Source organism: Mirounga angustirostris, unplaced genomic scaffold (genome assembly GCF_029215605.1).
Source record: "Mirounga angustirostris isolate CCGP_5_RB_7025 unplaced genomic scaffold, mMirAng1.0.hap1 SCAF_17, whole genome shotgun sequence".
In the NCBI taxonomy this organism is placed as follows: Eukaryota; Metazoa; Chordata; class Mammalia; order Carnivora; family Phocidae; genus Mirounga; species Mirounga angustirostris.
In genome coordinates, this window is record NW_026991725.1 from 43,057,359 (window position 1) to 43,072,866 (window position 15,508).

Here is a 15,508-nt window from a genome sequence, read left to right on the forward strand (position 1 = left end):
CGTCAAGGTGTCTGGTCTCCAAGAGCAGATTAGACGTGGACAGAATGAAATGAGGGGCTGTGTGTGGGGTGGAAGGAGTGACCGGTCAGCCCAGCCAGGGCACCGGGGCCTGGGAGGCAGCAGAGCTAGAACTCATGTCTGTTCAGTGCACCTCTGCCAGGAAGGCCTCAGAGGACAGCTAGCCTAGAACATCAAGAACAAGTACCATTTGATTGTATTTGGAAACTGTTGGTTTTGTGATGCTTTGATAAACTCACAGGAGGAGACGGAATTTAGACAAGGCTACCAGTAGTCCTGCTCGGCACAAGCTTGCAGTGACCTTGGCATTTTGGTCCCTACCTAGACTGGAAAGATTCTGATCAGCTAAGGAACCAGCAGGGGATGCTGGTAGCAATCTCTGTTAAACAGCAGAGGTATTACATCCAAGTTTACTGCTGAGGAGGTGAGGTCCACCCCTCCACTCCATACCCACCCACCCGCCTCTCCTTCCACCTTCTTTAGACCAGATTTTTACCAAGAAGCTCACGGGTGAGGGTGCCTCAGCATATTCCAGAAGAGACATCTGGAGAGACAGCCAGATAGTAGCTGAGTGCCTCAAGGGGGTAGTGCTCCCTGGATTCATCTGGATCAGGAGGGAAGTACTTCCTGGGACTCATCTGGATTCTGTCTCCTCATTTTAATTATTTATTTTTGAAGATTTTATTTATTTGAGAGAGAGAGCGAGCACACAGGGGAGGGGAAGAGGCAGGGGGAGGAACAGAGGGAGAAGCAGACCCCTGCTGAGCAGGGAGGCTGATGCAGGGCTTCATTCCAAGACCCTGGGATCATGACCTGAGCCGAAGGCAGATGCTTAACCGACCGAGCCACCCAGGTGCCCCCCCGGGCACCCCCCCTTCCCCTAATTTTATTTATTTATTTAAAGGTTTTATTTATTTATTTGACAGAGAGACGCAGTGAGAGGGAACACAAGCAGATGGAGTGGAAGAGGGAGAAGCAGGCTTCATGATGAGCAGGGAGCCCAATGTGGGACTCGATCCCAGGACCCTGGGACCATGACCTGAGCCGAAGGCAGACACCCAACGACTGAGCCACCCAGGCGCCTCCCCCTAATTTTAGAAGCTGACTTTCCCAAGTATGACAGGCTTTTTAGTAGCTTCCCAGAGAATTCTGCTTGGCGACTGGTCCCACGTGGCTCCCATAACTCTAGCTCTCAGGGAAGGGTCTGTCTGAAGATCAATCTTGACACTAGGACGTCCAGAGAAAATCAGCTCTTTCAGAAATGCTTCAGAAATAAACTTAGGCTCAGATTAATTTCTTAAGAGTTTTGGAACCTGCACTGTTTAATAAAAAACAATCCGTTTTCATTGTGTCACATTTTGAATAAGCAAATGGGATACTGCTCCTTTGCTCTGTTTGATCCCATGTCCCCCTTTGATTTCCGTGTGCAGCCTCCAGAGGGGCTTGCATTGCTGCAGCTTCAGGGATGGGTCGCAGTTTATCATCCTGTAATGAATTCAGTAGAAGGTACGTTATCTCCAGTGTTGTATTAACTCCTGCTCACCGCTGAGCTGTGGAAATCGTCACTCCTTTTCCTCCAGAGTTTTAAAATACATTTTTCTTCAATGCCATTTGCTTCCCAAGTAAAGAGTAGCAGGTTTCTAATCTGTGGGAGCTGTTAAGTGCCGGATGAGAGGGGCTGAGGGCGGCAGAATTGCACACATAGACTATTGGATTTAGAGACTCAGTACAGAGTTTTATTTTTTTTTAATTTTATTTTATTTATTTGAGACAGAGAACACAAGAGAGGGTAGGGAGAGAGAGGGAGAAGCAGACTCCCTGCCGAGCAGGGAGCCCGATACGGAACTCGATCCCAGGACTCTGGGATCATGACCTGAGCCGAAGGCAGACGCCTAACGACTGAGCCACCCAGGCGCCCTCAGTACAGAGTTTTAAAAATCATTAGAAAACAAGCTGCCTGTGTGGGTTTAAAAAAAAAAAAAAGTCAGCCAGCTATTTAGAGGTAGAATTGTGTGATTTTCTGATCTCTAACATCCCTCGGGAGCTATGTTCACCATCAAACCATTTTGATAATCCTGAGCTGATAGCCTCCTGGGGAAATTAACAAGAGCTTCATTTAAGTCCATATTTTTAAACTGCAGGTCATGGTTTATTAGTGGCTATGAAATCAGTTTGGTGGGCCACAACCTCCATTAAAAAAGAAAAAAAAGAAAATATCATTGTTTTCCCAGTAACACGAATGTTCTTTACTTCTATTGTTTGAATATGTATATTCACCTATGGTTAGATTAGATTAGATTAGATTAGATTACTACATTACCATGCAAAATGCATTTCTTTTACTGGGAGTGGTTTTACAAGTCTGAAAGCCTCTACTGTTTACTGGGGACCTGGGCACACCGATCCTTAATCGTCCAACTTTGGGTTGGACTCCAACCTCAGTGCTACTGAGATCATCCCTTTCTGTTTGCAATCCCAAATCCCTGTTCTGCCATTCCCTGATGTCCTGCTAGGCTTTCCTGTGACCTGTCCCATTGCTAGAGAAGTTGCTGATACATGTATCTCAATTTCCTCCTCTCATTCAGAAACAGATTTTGACAATTTATTGCCATTTTACTTTAAATTAAAAGCCTGTTCCCCCTGTTGACCACATGCTTTGCCCTTCAAAACTACAGAAGGACAAATTAGCCATAACCGAGTCCCCCTTCGTGGTGGAATGAATGGAATCTTTGAGAAATGTCACTCTTCATCTCGGATGATGCCTTTGCCCTAAAGTCCGCTCGGTGGGATAGTTGTGTAGCTGTCTTTTGGTTAGTGTTTGCAAGAGTGTATGTTTTTCATCCTTAATATATTTAAGCAGGTATTTTAATATGTTTCTGAATATTGTATTTAAGGTGTATCTGTTTTAAGCAGGACATAGCTGACTTTTGGTTTTAGATTTAAACTGAGAATTGCTGACTTTAATTGAAGTTATCTAGTCTTTTTTATAGTTAGTGTAATAATTGGCATACTGGAGTTGAAATCTGTTCGCTTTCTTGTTTTCCCCCATTTCTTTTTTTCCGTCTTGCTTTCTCCTCCTCCACTCCCCTCTTTTGGGTTGATTTAGCAATTTTACTCCTTTCTCCCCCTCTGTCGGCTTGTCAACTCTATGTTCTTTTCCTGCACATGAACGGCTACTGCAGAGCAGTGGCCGACTTTTGTGTTTTCTGTTATGGGCCAGATGGTACACACATCAGACTTTGCAAGCCACGTAAAGTCTCTGTCATGTGTTCTTAGTGTCAGCTTTAAAATCGTAAAGACCATTATTACCTCATGGGCCAGACAAAGAAACAAACAAAAAACACAGGCCGCTGGCTGGATTTGGCCCTCAGACCATAGTCTTGGTGACCCCCAGCTTATTAAACTCAAATCTAAATTAGTACTTTCCTGACTTCCCAGGTGATACGAGGACCTGAGTACAAACGCCATTTACTCATTTCCTGACGTGTGTACAATTACTGTCACATATGTTCATTTTCCATATATTATCTGCACAAATGCTACTAATACTCTGTAGTTAATACTCCCTGATGTTTACACCTTCCGTTGCCCTCCACTCCTTCCTGCATCTCAATCTGAGAGCATTTCTCTTTACCTAAAGAACTCCCTTTAGTGCAGGTTTGCCAGTGAAAAATTCTGTTTTTATTGTTTGAAAATGCCATAATTTCCCCTTCATTTGATTTTTCATTTTAAAATCATCATTGTTGAACTGCAGCTTACATTCTGTTCAGTTTGATGAGTTTGGGCAGATTTACACGCCCATAGGACCACCTTCACTCAAAATGTGTCCCGGAATTTCTCTTGTACCTCATCCCGATTAATCCTCTGCCCTAGCTCCCAAGCCCAGGCAACCACTGATCTGCTTTTCCTTATCATACCTTAAATTTATCTTTTCTAGAGCTACATATGAATAGAAAATTATAATGGATTCTTTTGTGTCTAGCTCTTCCTTCTCACTACAGTGCCTTTGAGACTTTCCCATGCTCGATTTATTGGTAATCCGCTTCCTTTTAGTGTAAGCAGCACTCCATCGTATGTGTCACAGCCCTTTTATCCAACCACCTCTTGATGGACAGCCGACCTGCTACAGATATTGATGTACTAGTCCTTGTGTGGAAATAAGTATTCGTTTCCCCAGGATAGATACGTAGGGGTGGAATGGCCGGGTCATCTGGCAGGTGTGCGTTAAACTTTATCAGAAACTTCTCAGCTGTTTTCCACAGTGATCCGCCAGTTTACATTCCTGCCAGTAACGCGTGAGTGTGCCAGGCGCTTGACATTCTCATCAACACTGGTATTCCTAGTGGATGTGTAGTGCTATATCCTGTTTATTTTTTTTTTAAGATTTTATTTATTTGAGAGACAGAGAACACGAGCAAGGGGGAGGGGCAGAGGGAGAAGCAGACTCCCCGCTGAGCAGGGAGCCCAATGTGGGACTCGATCCCGGGATCCTGAGATCATGACCTGAGCTGAAGGCAGACGCTTTACTGACTGAGCCTCCCAGGCGCCCCTATCCTGTGGTTTTAATTTACATTTGCCTAATAACTAGTATGCTGAGCAGCTTTTCATGTGCTGTTGGCCATTAATTATATTCCTTAATACAATGTATATTCATGTTTCTTGCCAATGTTTTAATTGTGTTGTTTGTCTTCAAGAGCCCTTTATATATGTTGGATGAGTCATTGTCAGCTCTCTGTCTTTGATCAGTCTGGCTTGTGTTTTCATTTACACAACAGTATTCTAGGAGCAGAAGCATTTCATTTTGATAAAATCTGATTTAATACTTTTTTTCTTTCACATTTTATATACTTTCTGTGTTGCGCCTAAGAAGGCTTTGCCTACCCCAGGGTTGTGACGATTTTCTCCTATTTTTTCTAAGATTATAGTTTTAACTTTTATGTGTAAGTTTATGGTCCATTTCTTTCTTTCTTTCTTTTTTTTAAGATTTTATTTATTTATTTGACAGAGAGAGACAGTGAGAGAGGGAACACAAGCAGGGGAGTGGGAGAGGGAGAAGCAGGCTTCCCACTGAGCAGGGAGCCCGATGCGGGGCTCGATCCCGGGACCCTGGGATCATGACCTGAGCCGAAAGCAGATGCTTAACAGCTGAGCCACCCAGGCGCCCCTACGGTCCATTTCGATTTAATTTTTGCACGTGGTGTGCGGTGAGAGTCAAGGGTCACTTTTTCCATATGGGTGTCCAGTTGTTCTAGCACCGCTGTGGAAAGACTGTTCTCCCCATTGAAACAGTGCCTTGGACAGAAAGCATTTGGCCGTAACTGGGGAGCTCTTTTGCCCTGTGCAGTTACATTGATCTTGATGCCAGTATCACACCATCTTGATTATTGTCGCTTTATTGTAAATTTTTTCCTTTTCTTGGATTTTGGCAGTTTTATTTTGTTGTGTTTCTCTGGGCATTCTTTGTATTTGTCCTGCTTTATGACTATAGCATTTCTTGAGCCTGAGTGCTATGGACTGAATTGTGATCCCCCAAAATTCCTATGTTGAAACCCTAACTCCCAACGTGATAGTATTTGGAGGTGGGCCTGTGGGAGATGAAGTCCTGATAGGATCAGTGCCCTGTGACAAGAAGAAGAGACACAGCAGCGCTCTCTCCCCGCCATATTGAGGACACAGCATGAAGGCCACAGGCCATAAGCCAGGGAAAGGGTCCTCACCAGGACTGCTCATGCTGGCACCCTGATCGTGGACTTCCAGTCTCCAGAGCTGTGTGAGAATGAAATTTAGTTAAGCCAGGAGGTCTGGTATTTTGTTACTGCAGCCCACACAGACCGGGACACTACGCCTCAACATCTTTCATCAGCTGCAGAAAATTCTCTTTGAAGATTGCTTCTGTCCCATTCCCTCTGTCCTCTCCTTTTCGGACTCCAACAGGTTATTTTAGATCTTTTCATTAAATCCACTGTATGTATGTCCCAACGTTTCATCTCTTTATGTCTAATTCTGAGTACTTTTTCTGACCCATCTTTCATTCCTCTCCTCAGGGTTGTCTCATCTGCTCTTTAGCCCATGTATCGAGGGACTAATATGATGTTTACATGTTCCTGAAGTTCTAGAGTTTCCAGGCTTTATGTTATAGTTTCTGATTCTCTGCCAAGCCTTCCTTTGACTTTTAATTTCTCGAACATACTGGGTAAACTTATTGTGATGTTCGTGTCTGATGTCACCGCTGTATGGATCCTTTGCCCATTTCCTTCCCTTAGCAGTTAGTTTTCTGGGTTTCAAGCATCAACTTAGTTTCCCAGTACGTGCCTGGTTACTTCTGATTGAACACAGCAAACTGAAAGTGGAAAGTGTGCAGGGTTTGGATGCTTTGGGGCTGTGAGGTCTGGGTTACTTCCAGTTCCTCCTTGGGGTCCCAGCTCAGCACTCTACCTCCTTACGGCCCTCAACCCCAGCGTCTGCCCTCCAGCCCCATGGGCACTACGCTCGGCTCAATGTCCTGCCCGCCCCCCCCCCCCCCCCCCGTCCTGCTTTGGGATCGCCAGACACCTCGGAGAGAGCTAGCCCCAAATGCCAGTTGATGCCCTGGGCTTCCCTCTCTGGTCTTGGCCCCACGGTTCCCCGCAGGCTTGCCAGCCTTCCTTTGCCTTCAGGAAGGCTGCCAGCCACACACATGCAGCCTGTCTAGTTCTCAGTGGGGGGACGCGAGTCACCTAACCTGCCGTTGCCACCCAGGGAACTCGTGACGCCACCCAAACCTGAAGCGATGACTGGAGCCTCATGCCCCAGGGTTTGCAGATGTGATTTGGGGCCTGGCTGACTCAGCTCTTTACGTACTGCCGCAGTGGCCGTGTGGCCGGCTCTCCAAGTCCGTGGGGAGAACTGCGGCTCTGCAGCTGGGCCTTCTGTGCTCACACAGTCGTGGTCCAGTCCCCAGCTGGGCTTTCTCCCTGCGGCCCGTCTCCATCCTTCCCTTCCGCCGGCTCAGACCCTGTCTTGCAGCGCAGGCAAAGGAAAGACTTCCCTTCTGGCTGTGAGACTGCAGACACGCAGACCAGTCCCAGAGATCACGCTCGAAACCGTGGGCTTCACGCACATGAGGGGGTTGCTTGAAGCCTGTGGATGGCTAGCACGAACAGCACTTGACAAAGAAATCGGACGATAGTAGAGTGTTGAATTGTACGCAATTCTAAGTAAGGCGAGATTGGAAAAGAGTATTATAGGTATGTGGCTGGATTTGGTTCAGGAGAAGGTCAGCGTGTGGAAAATGCTCTCACAAAACGTACTGTCCAGAAACGTACTGTCCAGAACAATGGTTCCCAACCTCACTCCGCGGGGCGTTCTGTGCCCGTGCAGCTGTATTTTTGTAACACATGCGGTTGTAGACCGCATGGATATCCTGTGGGTATGTGTGACTTTGTTTTCCACCCAGCCCTCGGTGATTGAGGAAAGGCTCGCGCACAGGACACACTCCCGGGGCCTCCCCTCCCACAGCCCCTCAGGCCGGGAGCCACTGCTTGGTGTGTGTGACCCTTGTCCTGCCAAATACCTAGCTGCAGGGTATCGGCCTGCTATTCAGAACAGAAACTGCTCGGTTCGTGGCCCATTTTCTTAGTCGTGTAGGTTTCTACGCAACAGCTCACTTGTAGGAAGTGAACCAGCCCGAGGCTCTCTGCACTGTCGTTTCCATGAGGCTCTTTCAAGCAGAGGACGTAGAGGTGCGTCCTGCTTTATTTGAGTTGAATGTGAGAGGATGTAAATTTATAATTCAGTTTTAAACTCTCTTCCATTTTCAGGAGAACTCGCTGTAGCCTTTCTCTTACTAAAGAAAACGAAAGTTATTTTTCTTCGTTATGCAAGTCGTGTGTTTTCAGCATAGATGTATTATTAAGTACAGATAAGCAAAGAGAATTTAAATCATTTATAATCTCCACCATACTAAGATTATCACTGTTAGTGCTCTGGTGCATATTTGCCTTTCCAGGCCTTTTTTTCTAAGTGCTTTTGTGGGTATTTTTAACAAAAATGTAGCATCCCTTTACATAGTATTATTTCAGTGCATTCAGAATTACTTGATTTTGTGCATAAAGAGAGGATGGTCACCAGAATGTTTCCAGTGGTTCTTAAATGATAGAATTCGGGATGATTTGTGTTATCTTCATATCACTTGAGTATTTTTAGTGAGTTTGTATCATTTTCTTGCAAACCATAGTTTTTCACTTAACGTTTTATTTACACAGAGCTTGCGATCACTCAGGAGGGATTCATTTCTTCGCTCATCAAATATGGATGGAGCACCTGTTATACATTAGCAGCTGGTGCTGAGCACTGGGTGAGCACCGCTCTCCGACGGCTCCTGCCCATTGAGGACAGGCTGGGTGGTAGCTTCCGTGTCTGGCGGAAGCATCTGTGGAGTTCTGTGGGAGTCTCAGCAGCAACCCCCAGGCCTGGGGGGGCCCCCCAGGATGCTGTCTGCGAGCAGGCCAACTGGAGGACTCTCGGTGCTCCCTAAGCCAGGAGAGCAGGAGGGTGGTCTGCACAGGTTTGGGGGCTCATGGACCATTTGAAAAGAGCAAGTTGCACATGGCTGGAATGTGGTATATTTAGTGAAAGAGAAAGCTCAGGAGAAACAGAAAGTAGCCCAAGAAGGGTAAATACAAGCAAGACACAACATCTCCCCCATGCCCCTGTGCTGGTTGTTTGTGGGATGCAGACACTACACACCTGTTGGGGACACAGGTTTGTGGGGGGGTGGCGGGGGTAGGAGCAGGGAAGGAAGCTGGCCGTGGCGCAGACCAGACCCACACTGATTGTGGACCATGGGTCACCCTGTGGAAGCACCGCAGACTGGGGAGGACCACGCCACAGCTGGGAGACCCCATCCTGAAAGCAGCGATGGGCCCTGGGTGCCTGATGCCACCCTCATCCCTGCCCAGCAGCCAGGCCTTCTTGAGGGGTCTGAGCAGGGCAGCTCCATGTCAGCCACACAACCCGTAAGGACTTCAGAGAGCCGCCGGTGTAGGGACATTTTTTTAAAGAGGAGGGTGCCCTGAATCACATTTGTGGGCTGTTGGGGTCATGCTTGCTGAGTGTTTAGCGCTCTGCCCAACACTGTAAGGTGATCAATTCATATCAAGGAAATCTATTATCTAGATTGTGAATCGATGGTGAATTGGTAAAAGGAACAAAGGTGAGTCACTGGTGGAATGCCGAAGAAAGTAAATGAAGATGCAGGGCATCGTTCAGTTCCAACTAAAAAGGGGCTCAACCAAGGCTGCCTTGGGCAAGAACGTCTTTACGGACAGTGGAGGTGGAGCTTTGCTTGTAAAGACGGAGCCGGGACCAGCACAAGGAGGGCAGGGAGGCACTCCAGGTGGGGCATGGAGCGCCCTGAGCAGGTGGAAGGAGGCAGAGTTCTGTCACGCTGCGAGGTGATGGACCTGCCCAGAGGGATGGGGGAGAAGCAACTGGGAACCAGTTTCCAAGTTTAATGTGTCAAGTTGGGCAGTGATCGGTGGTTTGAAGTCAAGTGGGAACGTTCTGCTGACTCCACTGCAGTGCTTTTGCCCTCACAGAGGCCGTCTCGGGGGAGATGGACAGCAGGAGGCCAGGGAGCGGCCAGCCCCACTCACTCAGCCCGCAGAGCTCTGCTTTCCTTTGTTCCGCGTGAGATCTGTGGAAGTAGAGGTAGCTACTCCGTCGTTGAGAACGCTGCAGTAGCAAAGAGAACCCACGGGGTCTTGACCACAGGTATGCTAAGGGCCATTGCCCCACACAGTGTGCACCCGAGCAGACGAGCCTGGGTCCAGAAAGCCGCGCGGCAGCACAAGGCAGATGGAAGCCGGAGAGGTGAGCCGCCCTAGGCTGGGGGTTGGAGAGCAGATGAGCTGTGTTTCTGAGAGAATTTGTGTGGCCCCTGAAGTCAGGACAGGATCTAGGGAACGACGGGGGTAGTAATGGCGGTGAGCTGTGAAGACAGGTGAGCAGGGGTTAGGGAAGGAGGCAGATGGACAGACACCGAGACCCGGACAGACTGCCCATAATGACTGGTGGGTTTTCTGGGGTATGGATTTTTATGTTATCTTGTTTTCCTCTGGACAACAGAAGGACCCTGCAGGTGTTTGGCAGAGATAGCTAGGAGTGGAGGCCGAGAGACTGGGAAAGAGGGAGCGGGGAGGTGCCCCGGTGCAGTCTGCGTGCTCACCTCCTCGGCAGGATGGTGCGGATTTGTGCACTTCCTTAGTCCTCAGGTCCCCTCAGGGCAGCATGAGAACACGGCCTGTGCCATCTCCACCAGGTCCAGGGTCAGGGGTGGCCAGAAGATGATGGCCAGGCTGGGGCTGGCCGTGTCAGAGGCTAAGTGACACATACCTGGTGCGGGGACCATGGTACTGATTGCCAAGATGGCGGAGGGTAGGAAGACAGGTGTCAGGGAGGGAGAACGTGGTCCAAGAGGAAGGGCATAGTCTGGCATTCCAGAGCTGGTCTGGGACTTCCAGGTCTCCTAAAAATCGGGGTGTGTATACTGAAGTGCAGTCACCGTATGCGAGGCTGGGGGCTGGAGTTTGCTGGTGATGACCTGGGTATGCAAACCCTGGAGCATCATTTCTGGCAAGAATCGGACAGTTGTACGGGGGCCCAGGTGTTGGGGGACAGGCAGTGGCTGATGTCAGCAGAGACGCAGGGCTGGAGGGAGGGCCGTGCATTCTTCAGGGATGTACCTGCTGGCTGCTGTGTCCCCTTCTGAAGTGTGGCCCATCTTATTTTAGTCCCTGTTTCGCACGTAAGGTCAGGCTCCGTGACCCGGAGCAGGGAAACCGATGCTAGAAGTTTCCCAGACACAGCACGGCTGGGACTAGAGGCTGGCTTTTCTCATCTCCCAGTTCAGTGATCTGTTCCTAAACTACAGCTTTTATGCTTTTCTCACAAAAGTTAGTCCTTGATTAACATTGTGGATTTAAATTTTAAAAGAACCACCTTGATTATGAATGCAACTCTTTGGGGGTTTGAAGGAACTCTGTAATGAAATGTGGTCTTGGGTTTTGACATTCTTTACTATGCTCTGATACGGAAAGGAAAACAGAAACGAAAAGTTTCTGAAGTGATTTAATTCTCAGTGACATGACAAGTGAAGGAAGTTGACTCAGCCCCATTCTGCCATCCCAAGTATGCACACCCGTCTTCTGCGTGGAGAAGATGCTTCTTGGATTCATGGGTGGATGGGTCGGTTTGAAAGATCCCTAGGTCGGTCTGAGATCCGTCTGCAGACAGCTTTGCCTCTGGTTTCACAATGAGCTTAGTGAAAAGAGATCAATGGGATCCAGGTGATGGTAGTGGGAGCCTACTTTTGCACTCATCTGCTGGTGGTTGTCAGAAGCTGCAGATTTTTTTAAATACCTAAATACGCATTGACCCTAGTCTGACAAGGATTGGTCTCTGTCCCAGTGGCTTGGCCGCCCATCCACCAAGCTCAGTGCTGCTGGGAATGCATCGTTCCTTTACCCAAGGGATCAGACCCAGAGGAACCAGCTTGAGCCACCTCATCTTGAGTCAGGACGTACTGGCTCATGTCAGTGATGCACTTGGTCCGGGTTTGGAAACAGACCTTGGTCAGACTCATCCAAGAGTCCCACCAGCTGCCTGCTCCCCCAGCGTGAGCACCAGGGGCTCGGGGTGGGGAGGCGAAGGACTGGGGGTTTGGCTTGCTCCCTGTTGCTCCGGTGGGGTACACGCCGTGCCGCAGGTATGACTGTGCACGAGACAGGAAGAGCCTCCCCACAGTCGTATCTCGAGGCTTTCTCTTCTGTCTCCCTTCCTGCATGGCCTGTGTGGTGATGACTATATGGTATTTGTCTTGCTTCCTTACATAGTGTTATGAAGTACACATTTTCCCATATTGTTGAAATATTCATAAGCTACAGTCTGCTAGCTTCTAGTAATTTCATGTGGTTGTTTTGTAATTTACTTACTCATTTCTCTCATTTTGGTAACATTGCTAGTTTCTGACTTTTCACCCCTGTAAATAAAACACTGCATGTCTTGTGTCCCCGTTCCTTGTGTCCAATTTAGGGTTGATTTCTGGAAGCAGACTTGCTGAGGTGGCCTTCAGAAGTCTGTCCTTTCCAGACAGGTGGTCCTGGCTCCGCGCCCAGAGCATTGTCGGGGGCTGGCGCATCCCTGACTTGTGCTGTCCAGTGGTCGGGTTGGGCTTTTTCTTCTCATGTGCTGACTTGTCATCCAAAGCGGGGGTGAAGGCAAGCAACGCTTCCCTTAGGCCACCTTGCTGGAAGGCCTGTTGTGCGACATGGCCCAGCCTCTGGTGGATGCACCTATGGGGTTTTAGTCCAGTGAAGATGCTGGGCACCCAGGATGGCATGTGAGTCCAAAATCTGAAATCTAGTTCTGGATAGGTTTGTTTTTGATGTTGAACAGATTAATGTTTGTGTAGTCAAGAACTTGGCTGGCACAGAGGGAAGGCCTGTACTGTTCCTGACAGGAGCATCATTGTTTGGGGTGGGGGCTGGCCACATGCGGTCATCTCAGGATGGGGGCCCACACCACTAGAGAGGGGAACAGGTGACTTCAGCTGGGGGCTTGAGTGTGGTGTCCGTCTACCTCAAGGCAGATCCAGCTCATGGGCAGCCAGGCGGCCAACCAGGGCTCCGAGGTGGACACCAAGGCCCCAGCCCCCCACCCTGCCCCCTGGTTGGCAGAGCGCCATGCATGTTGTCACATGTGGATGCTGGGAGGGGACGTGAAAGCCCCACCTTTGGTACTTTTCCTGGACTCTGCCCCGCGCGTCCCTTTCTGGACTGGCTCAAATGTCTCTCTGTATTTCTCTCTAATAAACCATAATCACAAGTGTAACAGCTTTCACTGAGCTCTGAGAGTCCTTCGTGGTTTTGGGAACCCGTGGAAGTTGGTGTCAGAGTTGGGGACGTGCCCTCCACCTTGTGGTTTGGCGAACTCTAAATACATTAACAGAGAGAGAACCCCTGACGCGACATCATAGATCACCGTTTTCTCAAGTGCTTGCTCCTTGCACACTTCAGCTGTTGTGTGTCTGCTGGTCCTAGACAGCAGGGCCTCAGCCTCTGAATGCGGCCCTTCAGGTGCGCCACGTTCTGTCCCCGAACCACCCCATGGAGAGGGCAGGCGGTGCCTTCAGCAAGAGTGAAAGGTACAGTGTTACTGCTGAATGTTGCTGGTGGTGAGCTTGTGAATGATCTTATTTAAAAAGGTTTCGGGGGCGCCTGGGTGGCTCAGTTGGTTAAGCGACTGCCTTCGGCTCAGGTCATGATGCTGGAGTCCCGGGATCGAGTCCCACATTGGGCTCCCTGCTCGGCGGGAAGTCTGCTTCTCCCTCTGACCCTCCCCCCCCATACTCTCTCTCTCTCTCAAATAAATAAATAAAATCTTTAAAAAATAAAAAGGTTTCGGTGCATGTGTTCCTTCCCAGATGCAGGACCCAAGCCATGAGCTAATCTGTCTGGGCTCTGTGCCCACTCTCTGGCCCTCACAAAGCCCCCTCCCCCCCGTCATCCCCTAGTGCCATGTTCCTTCTGGGGCAGTGACCCAGGTGTCTGCACTGGCACTTGTGGGCCGAGAAGGAGGACGCCGGTCACATGCCTTCCTGCACTGTTTGCTTGGATTTCATCAATATTTTCTCTTGGGAGGTGCACCCCGTGCTTGCCTCGCTGCTGCTTGTTGAGGGGTGGGGTGTTTGCTCTGCTGTGCTTTGCTGCTCACAGATTTTGCCTTCCTGGTCCAGGGCCGAGGGCAGTCCACCTGGCCACCTGGCATGTGCTCTCCTTTTGCAAGAGCCTGGGGTGGAGAAAGGAACAGCCCTGCAGGATGAGAAAGGGAGACAGTCCCGTTGTCCTTGTGCCAAGTGTTTGCCTGGAGACCTTGACTTCTCTTAAGTGGTGGGAATCCTTAGAGATGCCCAACACACAGAGCCAGTAAAAACTGCTATTGGGACCCTTGGATGGCTCAGCCGGTTGAGCGTCCGACTCTTGGTTTCGGCTCAGGTCATGATCTCAGGGTCCTGGGGTCGAGCCCCATGTCTGCTTGAGATTCTTTCTCTCTCTCTCCCCCCCCCCCCGCCCCTCCCCTCTCTCTCTAAAATAAATCTAATTTAAAGAAAACATTCTCTCCCTCTGCCCCCGCTCACGCTCTCTCCCTAAATAAACCCTACTTTCTAAGTCAGCCATGCCAGGGCCAGTAGCTTGACTGTGTTTGCAACAGCCTTTCAGTTTAAACAAACTGGAGTCTTCCTGTTGACGTACAATTCTTTTTTATTTGGGAAATTTTTTTCAAGACTTCAGACTATTTGAACAATAATGCTGTTTTCAAATATTTTGCTGATCCCTCTTTTTTTTTTTTCATGTCTTATCACTAAGCCTACTTGAGGAAATAAGAAGAATTTTTTTATTCCTGAAGGAAAAGGCATTTGGTGGAAGGAAGGAGCACACATGTTGCCATCATATGAGGAAGCTTGCGCCGCTCAGCAGTGCCTGTTAGGGAGGCAGGCCGCTTGAGCCTCATTCATGCAAAGATGGTGCCATGAAATGGGCTACTATGCTGGAAATTATTCATCTGTTAACTCTTACAAAGAGCAGGAATCACACTTTAGTCTCTGAGCCATTTACTGTGAGCATTTTGCTTTTGGGAGAAAAAAAAAAGCGTTTCCTGTCAGATCTAATTAAGTGTGTTACACGCAGAGCCGAGGCCGCTGCCCGCACAAGCACACCTCCGGGCTCTGCCGGACTTGGTCTCCCTCTGGGTGTGGACTTGGCCCACTCCCTCAGCTCCTTGAGTGCGGCTTGCTGCGGTGTTACCTTCTCAGCGAGGCCCCCCTCACCTCTGCCTGCTGCACGCCGCCTGGACCCCGCCCCTCCCACCGCAGTCTTGTGGGCTTTGTCTCTGTGCCCTTCCAGCTGTGCTTGGTTACCGGCTTCTTGTCTGTCCTCCCCAGCGGACCGTGAGCCCCACCCACTACATGCCAGCGCTAGAAGAGCACTTGGCCCTAGAGTAGGTGCTCAGAGATTTGATGAGTGAACGGAAGGTAAGTTGACCTCAGAGGACGAGCTCTCCTTCCACAGCAGTCCGGTTGAAAGTGCACTTCCGCAGCCTGGAGCCATGGGGCCGGGCGGGATGTGGAATAGAAGATTGGCCCGGGTTCCTCTGTAGCAGATGCCAGGGGCTGCCCTTTGGGCCCTTCCACACCCATCTCTTGTACGCAGAAACCACAAGAGTGGTGTGTGGAGCCACAGGGTCTGTTCCATACATCGGGGGTACCCGAGGGGAGGGAGGTGAGGATGGAGAATGCGCTCTAAGAGGTGAGGCTGTTCTCCCAGCAGCAAGCCTCCCCTGCCTCTGCTCCGAGCTTTTTGTCTCCCTCGCCTCTTTTCTTTCCACCATCTCCTCTCTCCACCCGTCTGCAGTAGCCGGGACTCTCTGGATGGTCACTAATGAAAGCACACTG

At 49.5% G+C, this 15,508-nt stretch overlaps 1 protein-coding gene across 6 annotated transcripts in view; it reads left to right on the forward strand.

Annotated features, from left to right (window-relative positions):
- Positions 1-15,508, forward strand: part of RPTOR (regulatory associated protein of MTOR complex 1) — a 319,684-nt gene that overhangs the window by 191,912 nt on the left and 112,264 nt on the right. The gene's annotated exons all lie outside the window — the stretch shown is intronic.